Source organism: Anser anser, assembly GCF_964211835.1.
Source record: "Anser anser genome assembly, chromosome: 3".
Lineage (NCBI taxonomy): Eukaryota > Metazoa > Chordata > Aves > Anseriformes > Anatidae > Anser > Anser anser.
The window spans coordinates 108,267,821-108,279,257 of NC_139722.1; positions in this window are offsets into that span (position 1 = coordinate 108,267,821).

Below are 11,437 nucleotides of genomic sequence, written 5' to 3' on the forward strand. Positions count from 1 at the left end.
GTAATGAAAAGGCTGTCCTAAGTTGCTAAAGATTGAATGTCAGAACTCATATTATTTTAATTTGCTCTCAGCTTCCACAGTTGCTGCAGGTTGCAGTCCTCTTAATTCCCAAATGGTAAAAATTCTGCAGCCTGTGAACAACTGGAGAAGAATCTGACCTTGCTTACTGCTATAAATCCTGGCTAGTTTTACCAACCTCATCAGAACCATTCTGGATCAAGCGTGATGGGGAAGGCATCCAGATGCTTCATTACCACCTGGTGGCGTTTTCATCACTAGAAAGATGAAGGAGGGAATAAAACAAAAAGGCAGCTCAGGAATGGAACAGCCCCATGTTAATTTAAAAATGCAAGAATGTCGTCAAGCTACTCTCATAGAATGAATCATAGAATGGCTTGGGTTGGAAAGGACCTTAAAGATCATCAAACTCCACGCCCCCTGACATTGACAGGGATGCCACCCACTAGATCAGGTTGGCCAAGGCCCCATTCAGCCTGTCCTTGAACACCTCCAGGGATGGGGCATCCACAACTGCTCTTGGCAACCTGTTCCAGTGCCTCACTACCCTCTGAGTGAAGAATTTCCTCCTAATTTCCAATCTAAATCTATCCTCTTTTAGTTTAAGACCATTCCCCCTTGTCCTATCATTATCCATCCAGGTAAAGAGTCCTTCTCTGTCCTTTTTATACGACCCCTTTAAGTACTGAAAGGCTGCAATGAGGTCTCCCTGGAGCCTTATCTTCTCTGGGCTGAACATCCCCAGCTCCCTCAGCCTTCCTTCACAGGAGAGGTGCTCCAGCCCTCTGATCATCTTTGTGGCCCTCCTCTGGACTTGCTCTAACAGGTCCACATCCTTCTTGTGCTGTGGGCCCCAAACCTGGATGCAGGGCTCCAGGTGGGGCCTCACGAGGGCAGAGCAGAGGGGCACAATCACCTCCCTCGACCTGCTGGTCACACCTCTGGTGATGCAGCCTAGGACGCAGTTGGCCTTCTGGGCTGCAAGCGCGTACTGCTGGCTCCTGTCGAGCTTTTTGTTCACCAGAACCCCCAAGTCTCTCTCTGCAGGGCTGCTCTCAGTGATTTCTTCTCCCAGTCTGTCCTCCTGTCTGGGATTGCCCTGACCCAGGTGCAGCACCTTGCACTTGGACTTGTTGAACCTCATTCGGTTCACATGGGCCCACTTCTCCAGCCCGTCCAGGTCCTTTTGAATGGCATCTCTTCCTTCTGTTGTATCAACTGTACCACTCAGCTCGATGTCTCCTACCTGACTTGTTCATTTTATTTTATTTTATTTTTTCTGTTGTTGCCACTAGACTGCCTGCACCAAGTCCTCCATATGATGAGAATGAAATGCATCCTGCCCCAGAATCAGCCTAAGAACTAACCACTGCTCAACTCTCAAATAACCATCAAAATAGGCAACAAGCAAAACTTAAAATGATGTGTTGGCTTCCGTGCATATGCATGAATTGTGTCTTAAATCCCCCTCAGTCTGAGAAGGGAAGGGTGTGTTGAGCACACTGAGGCCTTGGACTGCTCCGAACCTGTGGGTAAAGGTTTAAGCACTCTCTCTGGCTGCATTATCTAAATGCTTTGCCATGCCAGCGTGGTTGTGCTCCTGAGCTTTTGCTGTGACACCGGGCTGTGTCTGCAACCTCTTTTATAGAGGGGCAGGGCTGAGCTGTGGGAGGCTGCGTGACACCCAGCCCCAGGCAGGAAATCTGTGGTAGGGCTGATGCACTCTTTGCTGCCTTTTATGGGGTAACACCCTAACCTTTAGGCCATTTCTTCTCTGAGCATGTAAGATGATCATGTTTGTCGAAGGCAGCATGACTGTAAGAATTTCTTAGAGAATAAGCATTTGTGGCTTATGTGGGCTTTGCTCCAGGTGTGGAGGTGGTTGCTGCTGACATCTATCTGCAATGCCATTAATATATTTTTTTTTTCTTCCTGACTAAATTAACCCCTGCTACTCTCACAATGTGACCCAGGCAGAAGGTTTTTGTAGCAGGTTGTTCTTCATGATAGGGTTTGCACTTGGCTGCCTCAGAATAATGACAAAATCTTGTGGCGCTCTGTTGCTTCTGCAGGATGGCTGTTTCTTCTGACTTGGAAACTCCAGGCCTGTTTGTGTTTGTTGGGGTTGAGGCCACTTGTTGAACCTGTCTGGGAATGGAGGGAGGTTGGCTCTTGTTGCTGAGGTGGTTAAAATTAGCAGTTAATTTTAAGGAGGGTTTCTGAGGGTAAGATTGGGTGGCATGTGAATTAGCCCTACCACACGTATCACCAATCGTGCAAGGTGCTGTACAGGCATCGACTGGAAAGTCCCCGCCCTAATCTGCTTACTATCTAACCATAAGATAAGAAATGTATGGGGTAACGAAAAAGGAAGCAATGAGACCATATTAGTCAGCATGACGGTGTTCATCAACAGCAGCCTGATAGCTGGGAAGGCCTATGAGGAGGTTTGCTAGAGGGCAATGAAAGCTCCCAAACTCCCTTCAAAACTGTCCAAAACCAGCGTTCTAGCACTGAATATGATTTCTGAGAATGTGTTGTTGTATGTGGAGGGTATGGGATGCTGCTCTGAGAATTCAGGATGGTTACCAGAGGCAGGTCTGGAGAGGTAAGCCCACAACCCGCATGGGCAGCAGGACAAATCTGCCCGCAGGTTGTGCTTGCCTTTTTTTTTTTTTTTTTTTTTTTTCGGCTTCCAATACATTGGACAGTCTTAAAATGTGTGTTACTTTCCTTGTGAACCTGCCTCAGGCACATAGAGACGACATTCCTACCACTTCTGCCACGTGGGCTGTGCGAGGTGATGGGTGGGTGGCTATCACAGGGATGGATGCTAGGAGAGATGAGGGTCTGGCTGTGTTTCCTCAAGTGTGCAGGCACACAGTGGATACAGCAGTCTGGGGGTGGGAAGCTCTGACTGTATCCCTGACCTCTGTCTGTGTTGTGGGCACGGTCGGCCAGCAGGATGTGGTCTGTATGTGTAGATCGGGAATGGGGTCAAGAGGGGCTTGGTAGCCATTGCTCTGCTAGCCAGCTGGGCTGCCAGCTGGGCCATGGCGAGCTATACATTCCTGTTGTGGCTGCTCCTGTACAAAGAAGTGCCTGTGGGGAAGCTTCCACTGACAAGCAGGGTCCTGCGAGTGTCTTTCTGAGCCCCAGCACTGCCAGAGCAGCCCGGTTTCAGACAACCAGTCATGACAGCTATACGTGGGTGCTGGCATGGGGCATGGCTGCGGCTGCATTGCCAAGGGAGGCCAGGAAGCCCAGGCAGCCAGCCGATGGTGTGTGGGCTAAATCTGGCCTGCCAGAACAACTTCTCCCTCATGCAGGCTCCCCTGATACCCTTCCTCAGGGCCCTGCTGCTTCCCCAGGCTCGTAAGGGCTGAACATAACCAAAACACAATTCTTGGATCGTGCTCTCCCTGTCACAAAAGTCTTTCTCCTGACAGACAGCACTTCACCCCTCCCTGGCTGCACCTCCAGCCGGGCTCTCGGTTGACTTTCCTCTCCCGGTTTAGCCTTTCGGTCCCAGACTCAGATCCCACACAGCCCGGTCAGGGTGGAGATGTTCCAGCTGCCCTCAGATGGCTGCTGGGGAGGACAGGACCCGTCAGACACTGCCGGAGCAGGAGAGCAGAGGGCGCGGGGCCTGGCTGGTCACTCCCGTGAAGACACGGCACCATCTTGTGGCACGAAAGTAATTCGTCCTCACAGATGTAGGAGAGCAGTCCTGACTTTCTCAGCCAGACACAGCCTGGTAGTTGCCAGCATTCTTTCTTGTTCTAGTCCAGCTTCTCTCCCGTGGCTTTAACTCCTTTCTGTGGTTTTCCCTACCTGCCTGGTGCGCTTGTTTCTCCCCAGCTGCTGGGACCACCTCTCGCAGAGAGGCTTAAGCTAACAAATTTGACCAGCTCCTGGTTGACCCCGTTACGTTTTCTCAGACTGAGAAGGAGTGTTACGGAGCTGCAGAGGGAGTTATCTAAGGACAGGCTCTGCTAGGACTTGAGGTGTGACAGCTCCACGTCCATCAGAGCTGCCCGAGGTCGGATCGAAGGTCCCTGTAGCCTCGTGTCCTCTTCCTGACAGCAGATCCCTAGGGAAGGATGGATGAAGGCAATGAGCCAGCAGCAGCAGATCTGCTAAGCAGTCTACCGGCCTCCAATGTGCAGAGCAGGAACATCTTGACATAGTGCCTCCGTTGGAACAACCTTTCCGGTTGTTCCAACAATTTTCCCTGCACTAAAAAGCATCTTGTCCCGTCTTTCATTTGGCTCCTCTCTGGTGAGAGGTGCTCTGGTTGGATCTCCTTTAAGAGAGGGCAGCACAGGACTGTTTTTCAGCTCTGCTCTTGTGCCTTTCACATGAGCAGGGAAAAGCAGTGGGGCCACTGAAAAATCACCTTTGCAAATTCACATGTTGCCACCAGAGAGCTCCCATCCTTCACACCAGTCCAAGGGTGAAGAAATGCTGACCAACATGGGAAACCAGTCTCCACCACATCCCAGCACGTATAGCAAGGGCTGGACTTTGTCTTTGCTCTGCCTTATTATTATGGCTATTTCTATTATTGCTGTTATTATTATTATCATAGAGCGTGGATGAATTTTGCCCCTTCATTGCAGGCTTCTTGTGGAAGGGGGAATATTTAGGTTGGGAATGTTGAGACTGGCTGATCAGCAAAAACACAGCGGGCAGGTGGAAATCTGGTGGCAGCAGTGCAGTTTTCCTCTCTGGTGGTTTTGCACAGTCTTGCTGATGGGATAGCCAGACTTGAAAGGCATTGCCTGCAGCACACCCTCACTGTACGCAGTCCTACAGAAGAACACAGCACCACAGAGGAACGTGGCACTTCTGCTTGCACCTGTGACCTGTGCTTCTCAGAGCTGTTGGCACATACAGTAGGTTTAAGTTTGTACTAATTTGAGTTTGTAATCACTGGTGATAACGCTTTTCCTGTTTAATTACTGGGTTGAAGCATTAACTCCCCAGGACAATCCAATTCTGGCTTTTTCCATATTTTCTCCTCCCTACCAGTGCCTGGCTCCTGTTCTCACTCTTTCCTGGCTCTTTTAACAAACATGTATTGCCCCCCGCCCCATTTCTGCTTTGCTGAGGAGACAAGTTTTCTGCCATTGGAGGAAAAGATGGGTAATTGGTTTAGTTTGGTGAATGACTTACATTGTGAAACTGAAGAATGTTCCTGACTGAGCAGCCCAGATGCTACAGGGAGGTTGGAAAATGACCGTGCTCCCTTCTTTGGGGGCTGCTGTGATGTCTTGCCTTCCTTCTGCACCTGTCTGCCTTGCCCCTTACCTGTGCCGAGAGCCTGAGGAAGCCCTGGAGCCTGTGAGATGTCAGGCTAGGAGCAGGTCTTCCCTTCGTGGCCTCCCCATGGCGTTCTGGGGGAGATGAATCTGGAAACAAAGTCTCAGCTGCCTGCTCCTGATTGAAGGGCCCATCCTTCCAACTGCTCTCAATTCAGTCAATCTACTCCATCCTTCCTTAGACACCCCTTATCTGTGATGTCCCATACCTGACAGAAATCCCAAAGGAATTTTGGAACTTGGGGAACGTAAGTCACTAGAGGCCAAAACACCCAAATCTCATCAGATCTAGTCTCTCGTCTCCTGCTTTAGAGCTATCTGCCAGCAGTTCCTAAAGTCCATACCTCGAAAAAAGCAGCCTCTGTCTGATATTTAAAGAAGCCTTTACCTCTAGAGCCTCGGCCCATTGGGTGTTAGCTGTGCAACCGTGTCCCAAAGAGCAGCCCCTTCCCCAACTCGCTTTGTTAGCTGCATATGAGTGAGGGCCACATTTGGCTGTAGTGGTGGCCAAGAGGGAATGCTGTTTAAAGCCAGTGCTCTTTCCTGGAGAAGATGGTGCAGAGCCATCACCCCTGGTTCCTGGAGCAGCTCACTGTGCAAGAGCTCAATCTTCCAGGAGTTTTTATGGCAATTTATTCTGCTCTGAAAGGGGTCTGGTGGAGACGTAGCGTTGTTTTTCCCTGCTCGTCTTGCTACTTGCGCAGAGTCCTGCAGGTTGTCTTGGGAGATAGGCTGCCTGCAGCTTCCACTGTGCTGAGCACTGACCTGCAGTCACAGGATAGGGGAAACAGGGACTGTAGGTACAGGTAAAAGCTCATGTTAGTTTAGAAAGCTTGATCTACAAGGGAATATGCAGGGAGTTGGAAGGCTGCTTGTTTTAAGGATGAAACCACTTAAGAGTTCATAGCAATCTCCAAAATTATGTGAGGGTCAGCTGCAGAAAATTAACGTGTTCTTTGTGCTCATGCTAGTTGAAGACAAGCTGTATTGGTCTGAGGTCACAGAAAGGGACATTTGGGGTTAGAAGGATGTTTCCAAAGGTGAGAAGAGCAAGCCAGTGGACTAGGTTATTTGGGAAAGAAATGAATGTCCTTTCTTGGAGGTACCTAAAAAGCAGCATCCATCAATAATGGTGTAACTTCCACCTGTGTTTCATCTGGTCTGTCAGGGCAAAGGAATTCCGCAGCAAAAGCTTCTGTGGCACAGGAAGAAAGGAAAGGAGGTGGAAACACACCCCCAGTGACCTGCCTGGCAAATCCCCTCTTCTCGGGCCGAGGACCTTTCTCATGGCGAGCCCACAAAGGTTGTGCATGTTGTCTGTTGGGAACATAGTGCTAGGGAAGAGGAGAAGGAGGTCCTTCACAATCCACACAGTTACCAGGAGAGCAATTTTACCCCAGGAAGCCAAGGACACAGCTCCGGCACTTTTCAGGCCAATGTGGATTCCTTCTGACCCTGGCTGGAGGTAGTGGTCCAGAAACATTATCTCAGCCTGGGGAGACAAGACTGTTCTGCAACATTATCCTTTCTCTGGTCATGACCAGCTCTGGTTGAACTGGACAGAAACATTGCATCAAACAAGATCGCCCCAAGCGAGAAAGAGAAGCTTGTGGCAGTCCTAAGTACCGATCAGTCATGTATGCCCTTGTTTGCAACAAGAGACTATAGCAGCTCCAGGTAGCCTACAAGAGGTCCTGGGGTTGCGGGTTCATTCTTGGGAGTGCGGGGTTAGGCAGAATTGCCAAGGAAAGCCAGAAGCTCTGCCTGTGCTGTCTGACATATGTTGTGAGCTTTATCTCACTGAGAAGCAAACCAGGAGAACAGAACAGCCGGCTTGGAGCTGGAGATCTCATCAGCAGAGCCCTCTCCTTCCTGCTGAGCTCCTTGGTCCGGGTGCGGAGCCTGATTCTCACGCCAGCGTGCTGGGATTTTAGATGGGGTGTGAATTACTCTGGCGCCACGTGAAGTGTCCTGTTTTTGGCATGAAGGATCTTTAGCATAGATGAGAATTGGCTCTAATGCTGCAGTAGCCACGAGCTAAACAAGTACCAGTTTAAGGTGAAGTAGGTTTTCATGAAGCATTGTTGCTCTCCAGATTTTTTTTTTTCACCAAAAACATATCTAAAGAACGTGTATCTTGGGTGATCACCACAATGTCAGAATGGCTTCTTAGCCTGGAGGAATCCTGCTGCTGCAACAAAACTGCAACACAACGGCATCACAGCACTAAAACCCTGCGTAGAGATATGCATCCTAGAGGGCTTTCTGCCCTGAAAAGGTACTTTGAAATAGCAAGGCACCTGCAGTTATAATCCTGGCATTGGTCTGGGGAAGTGTTTCAAAAGTTAGGGTGCACCTGGGGGCATACATATAGCAAGATCGGTGTATGCTAGTGCATTTGTGTGTAAATGTCCACATGCAAAAAAGAGCCAGGGCTCTTCTAGAGTGGGAGAGCTTGTGTCCTCGTTTATTTACACGGTCCAACACTTGCATTTTCATGAGGCTTAGATATTTCACGTGCTTGCCAGAACAAACACAGCACAGGACTCTTCTAAGCAGTTGAAATCATTAAGGGGGCTCTGTGTCTACTTGTGATTTTCCACTTGTTTGAGCTGACTTCAAGATGTGAACATAAAATCTGGCACTCGCAGGCACCATGTGGATTTGTGATGGTCTTGGGAGCACTGCTTCTCCATAAAACAATGTCTCGATCACATCCAAGCACAGATGTTGTTTGTTTTTCTGTGACAGGTGCAGTATCAGTGATATTTGCTTTTCGAGCCATCCAAGTCAGGCTTTCATGGAAATTCTTTTAAGAAGTTACAGATAGTTCATTTCGGTACACTGCTTCAGTAAAGACTGCAGCAAACTCTTTGGCAGAGAGAATGAATGATAAAAATAAGAGAGTTGTCTGTGGAAGGGAAACGGACAGCAATTTTTTTTAATGGCACATTGTAGTGGTTACTAAGCATTATGGTCTTGTCAGCAGTCTCAGGATGTTGTATATATTTTTTTTTCTTGAATTCCCAGCTGCTGGAAGGAAGATATTGCATAAGAATCTCCATTTTCTCATTTAAAAAAAGTAAATCTCTAAACCTTGTGGTTGCTTAGAAAAACATGAGAACATGAGCTGAATGTTCCAGATAGGATGTTGAAATCAAAACCAAACACAATGGAAAACTTAGTTCACAGCTTTAAAATCCAGACGGCAGATAAACAGCCTTAGCTTGCTTTAGACTGCCATTTGGAAATGTATCAATATCTCACTTTTTGGGGCCTGACTGCTGGCAGGAGGGCACGTATGATTTCAGAATCAGAGTTCAGTCTCTTTTTGGTTAGACAATAGTGATTTTTATCAAAAGTCAGTATTTCTGTGAAATAAAATCTTTATTTTTTTTTTTTTTTGAGAGCGCCTCTTTTTCAACTTTTTAGCATTGCTTCAGTCTCACTTTGTCTCTTGTTTTGTTTCCCAACTCTGGGTTGGGAATTGAGTTCTGAGCTGAGAATTTTGCAGGATCACAGAATGTTTGAGGTTGGAAGGAACCTCTGGAGATCATCTGGTCCAACCCCTGTGCCAAGCAGGGTCACCTAATGCCATCCTGAATCTGTTCTGGTTCATGCTTCTTACCCTTTTGGCTTTAATGTTTCTGTCTGGAGACTTGCATTTGGTTTGATGTTCACCTTGGGTTTGGTGTTTTCTTCCTTTCCTCATTTTGGCTTCTTCATCCTGTCTGTCACTTTCCAGCTTTGTTTCGAGCTGGTGCTGGAAAATTCCACCTTGAGCAGTAGGTGGAGGTGCACCTGGATATTGACTTTTATCGGCTGAGCACGTGATGTTTCTGAGTGCAGCGCCACCACTCAAAGTCATATTTGAGCTCATCTTCTCGTGACTGGGGAAGTTATTGACTTTTTTTTTTTTCCCCAGAGATGACTGAATTTCTGGTGAAAGACACGCATGTTGCAGGAATTCATGGAGATGGAGGTTGAGTTCTCCAAGCAGAAGTGTCCCTGAAGGTCTGTAGGGGGCCGTACTGCTGATAAAGCTGTCGGATGGTGTGAGAAGTTGGAGGATGAAAAACAAGGAGATCCTTCTCTCTCTGATCCCCTACTTGCATGACGTGGGAACAATGACTGTAAATCTTCATCCGTGTTGCAGCTGATAGTCCAGGTTGTTCTTGCACACCATTCCTGGAGCTAAAAGACCATTTCAAGCTGAGATGCTGGCTTGGCCCAAAGCATGGTGCTTTCTGAAATTCGGAAGATGCCGGTGTAAACACACTTGCTGCAAGCCTATGATCTTGCTCCTGGGAGCTGACTGAATTTGGCACGGCCCAGTCACCGCAGCTAACCTGAGCCTAGTTCTTCCAGCATAGGTATTTCACACCCAAGCCACGGCCACCTTAGCAGCCTGTAATGAGAACAGAAACCCTGCTGTGTCCCAGGGCTTAACCCTGCCCATTGTCTTGCAGAAGAGGTCTCATTTCTGACCCTCCTGACTGACTTCCAATTTCATATGGGGAACTGTATTTCCTATTTGCAGAATGAAAATAAAAGGTCTGCAAAGCACTGCTTGTTGGAGTCCCAAGGAACAGCAGTGGAATGAGTATGACCTACACAGGAAGCTCATGGCAGGAGAACTGGGGAAGTCCGGGCCCAGGGAAGGTGAGGAACCAGCGTGTAGCACCGTCCAAGGCTGACAGCCCATCTGAAGAGGACCCTGAGGTACGTATGACTGCAGTGAGTGTAGGAACAAAAGAAAGAGAAGATGATGTGAAGTTAGTTATCTCTGCATAGCCCATCTGCACACGACATAGTTTCTTTGAAGCCAGTACAGCTACCAGCTCTCGTCCAGAGACCACTGTCCTGCTCTAAAATGATCTGTTTTGGAAAGGGTATGGTTTCTCTCCGAGACTGTGGGAGGCAGATTGCTGCCCATGTGTCTGCATTTAGGGAAGAAACCAGGGGTGGGAGGTAGCGCTTCCACCCAGTATTGAACTCTGCAACTTGCTGACTGCTGCCTCTCAGCATCTGCAAGCAGTCAAGCTCCATTTAGGACTATTTCCTCCTGGGAGGATGTGGTGCCACCAGGCTTTCTGTGACTTCTGTCAGTACCTTCCAGCAGCTCTCAGTTGAAACCGCCTGGCTCAGACAAATGCCGGGTAAGGTAGACGTCAGCATGGCCAACTGCTAAGCTGCTGTGCTTAAAAAAAACATCTTCCATTTCCAATTAGAAATGGTTCAAAAATTATTCTTTTCAGCTTTTCTGAAACCCAGCTCTCATCCCTTTCTGTGTCACGACAAATATAATATATATATTTTTTTCTACTTCAATGAGAAGTATTTTAAAAAACTTGTTTGTATTTATTTGCACCAAGATATACAGAAACTTTGTTTTCTGGAAAATGGTTCTGTTGTTGTATATCTTTAAGGTAACTGCACATACAGACATCCACAGGCGAAATGATGTTTTTAGACCATGACCTTAAAATGTTTAAGATGAGCCAAAGATACTAGTTCTGGTGTGATTTTTCTTTTCCAGATCTTTTCCAGTCTTTCCTTATTTTGTTAAGGTTAAATATACTCAGAATAAGATCTGCAGCTGTGAGCATCATGCATGAGACAGAACTAAATGTCTTTAGCGCCATGCAGGCTTGCTAGAGCTTATTTGTCAGGGTCCTTGTCTTCAGAGCTTGAGTGTCTGTATCTGTCGTCCTGTAGTAGACCCATGGCTGTCGAGGACCTTGAGGCCGTGTGGATGACTAGCAGTGAAGCTCTTCCTCTTCTGCTCAGGCCTTTCCCAGTATTATTAGCCTCAAATGGCCCTGGATGGGCTGGGTGGTGTATATGTGTAAGTCAAGGGCCTACCTATTCATTAAGCAAGGTACACCACAGGCTGCCAGAGGTAGCTTTATTCCCACTGTAAACCGAGAGAGAGGTGCCCCCAAGGTTTAACAGCCATAGATGGGACAAGACCCTGAGTAACCTGATCGAGCTGGGTCTGCTTTGAGCAGGGAGCTGACCTCCAAAATCTCTTCCAAAACCTATACCATTCCACGATAAAATCTACAGCTTTATATTGTAGGGCACTTTGGTGG